General features: G+C 46.2%; 2 pseudogenes; both read right to left on the bottom strand.

The window, feature by feature from the left end:
* Positions 1–268: 268 nt before the first annotated feature.
* LOC116887541 lies at positions 269–777 on the bottom strand (annotated as a pseudogene).
* A 1,675-nt stretch (positions 778–2,452) lies between these two features.
* Positions 2,453–2,605, bottom strand: LOC116887748 (annotated as a pseudogene).
* Between the last annotated feature and the right edge of the window lie 411 nt (positions 2,606–3,016).

Below are 3,016 nucleotides of genomic sequence, written 5' to 3'. Positions count from 1 at the left end.
AGAGCCTCTTCCTTTTGCTGTCTGTGGATCAAGAAGTAGAAATCTCGGATCCTCCAGAATCATGTCTGCCTGTACATGAGGATAATGGACTGAACCTCTGAAACTGTAAGCCAGCCCCAGTTAAAATGTTGTCCTTTATAAAAGTTGCCTTGGTCATGGTGTCTGTTCACAGCAATGAAACCTTAATAAGACAACGTCCTTGTTGCTAAGATTTTAAGACCAATCCATTTAAAGCAAAGACTGAAACATTTTTTTCTTTTTAGCTTACACAAAGCAATTTATTAACAGAAAATAACTTGAGAAGTCCTGTTCACAGACGGTGACCATGACGACCACCCTTCCTTTGAGTGCTGTCAGAGGGGATGGGGGTGACATCCTCAATCCTCCCCATCTTTATCCCAGAACGAACAAGAGCTCTGAGGGCTGACTGGGCTCCAGGTCCAGGGGTCTTGGTCCTGTTTCCTCCTGTGGCCTAGAGTTGATATGCAGGGCAGTTGTGCTCAGCTCCTTGCACCTCTGGACCCCATCCTCGGCAGCCAACATGGCTGCATGTGTAGAGGTCTCTTCTGGGTCAGCCTTTACCTTCATTCCACCAGTCACTCGGCAGATGGTTTCCTTGCTAGAAAGATCGGTAACACGGACAAAGGTATCACTGAAGGATGCAAAGATGTGGCAGACACCAAATACACTCTCTCCTTCAGCCACCTGAGGTCCAAGGCTGATGACCCGTTCCTCCTTCTTTTCCTTCCCCTTGTGAGGTGCCATTTCTGATCGTTGTCTCCAGACGCCGACTGAAAGCTTTTAAGGCAAAGGCTGAACAACTGCTCAGTAAACCTTCCTAGAATACCTACGTCCTTAACCCTGCCTTAGGAACAACATGGCCACAGAGGAGAAGAAAACCTTCTCTGTCTGTGGAGCTGATCACTGTGGATAGCCGGGTTTGTTCTTTAGATTCTTCTAGAGAAATTGGGTGTATAGAAATATGATAATATGCCTTAGTGACAATCTATAGATGGGGCTGGAGAGGTGGATCTGGGATTAGGAGCACTGGGTGCTCTTCCAGAAGACCCTGGTTAAATTTCCAGCACCCACACGGCAGCTCACGGCTGTCTGTAAGTCCTGTTCTACAGGATCCAAAAGCCTCACACAGACACACATGCAGGCAAAACACCCACGGCTATGGAAAATAAATTACTTGAGAAATAATGATCTGTAGAACAGAGACCAATTGTGATAGGAAGAGGAAGAGGAATTCCCCACCACAGAGGGGTCGAGTGTGGGCAGCTCAGTATGTGCTGAGGGAGCGCCTATGACGAAGGGTGTGCTTCATCCTCAGTGTCTGCATAAAACTGGACATGGTGGCATTGGCATATGCCCATAATTCCAGAGAGGTAGAAACAAGACAATTGGGAATCCAAGGTCATCCTTGGTCTTATAGCCAGTTTGAAGTTAGCCTGGGCTACATGAGATCTTGTATCTGAAACCCAGATCCAATCAAGAGAGGGAGAGGCAGACACCCAGGCACACATCGGTGCATACAGGCTGCACAAAGGCAGGTGTGCGCACGCACGCGCGCACACACACACACACACACACACACACACACACAAAGAGTGACACACAGGTCAAATGAAAGATGACCCTCTCTGGCTTCAAGGGCATATTTATACACAATATGCTCAAACATGGCAGTTTGTTGAAACAATATTAGGATAGATTACATCACTGCTTACTCTGGCTTCTCTAGTTATCCAGTTTTTGGATGACTCGTTTTGGATATCCACATCAGTGTCATGATGTCTAAACCTTAATTGGTCTTAAACTTATGGTCTTCTGTTCCCTACAGTGTAATGGATAGAAGAGGACTATGAAAAGGCCAGAACATAGGGAATATACTACAATTCTGGCCCCAAGGATGAAGATGAGGACCACATAGTGTATCCTACAGTGATGATGAACTTGATTGGACTGGATAGAACACTTCTAGGTGATTTGGGCAGAATACTCATAATGCAGAGATAGCTGGGTCATTTGCTCCATGTGCAAAGTCACACGTGAGGAAGAGGAAGTGAGGGGCTCAGTGGGAGGAAAGGAGGGATAGGGAAGTATGACCATTGGACTCACATGCCCTGTATCTAGGGAGGAAGGATGCTTTGTCTCCGAAGGGACCAGTATATAAGGCAACCTACAGAATGACCTTCACTTATTGATGGGATGTGAACTTCGGCTCAGTCCACACTTTTGGAACTCTGAAGGTTGTAAGCCAACGCCTGCCAAGGAGCAACTGTAGGTCCAAAGGACTGGGGTAACTGGAGTCAGCTCGGAGAGGACTCAACAGGAACTCGTGCTGGTGAACCTCCTTGGGAACAGGGTCATGGGAGCAGCATGGCTACCCCTCCAGTGTCTTGGAGGCTTGCATACACATGCACACACATGCACATGCATAAAATCCATGAGGAGGAATTTTAGAGAAAATGCAATTTCTCTAGCGCTCCGTGGATGACAGTCAAGCTAGGCTCTGTACTCTCCAAAGTTCATCTTTATTCTTGAAAGGAAAGCTTTAGTTTTCCTACACTTGATCTTAGCCAAAAGGCTGAGAAGCGATAGTTTTCGTCTTCCTTGTTAACGGGCGTCAACATCGGTTTGTATTTTATTCCCCCACCAGCAGATGCTCATTTGGGTATTGAAGAGGAAAGAAAGAATCTGTTGTTTAGAAATAAGAGTGTGATTCTTATAGGGATCTTTTTGTGAAGTTCTCTTCCTTCCTTCTTCTTTTTCTTTCTCTCTGCCTGCCTCTGTCTCTGCCTGTCTTTGCCTGTCTCTGTCTCTCTCGTGGTTATGACCGTGCAGTCATGTGCTGTACACTGCACACGCTTGGAGATCAGAGGACCAACTTGCAGGAATTCGTTCTCTCTTTTCACAGTGTTGGTTCCAGAAACTTACCGCAGGCTGGGCTTTACCCACTGAACCATTTTGTAGGCCCAATTTTTTTGTGATCTTTAAAAAAATATTGGAT

This window comes from Rattus rattus, chromosome 18 (genome assembly GCF_011064425.1).
Source record: "Rattus rattus isolate New Zealand chromosome 18, Rrattus_CSIRO_v1, whole genome shotgun sequence".
Lineage (NCBI taxonomy): Eukaryota > Metazoa > Chordata > Mammalia > Rodentia > Muridae > Rattus > Rattus rattus.
Note: the sequence above shows the minus strand (reverse complement) of the source record. Positions and strands in the feature narration are given on the sequence as shown.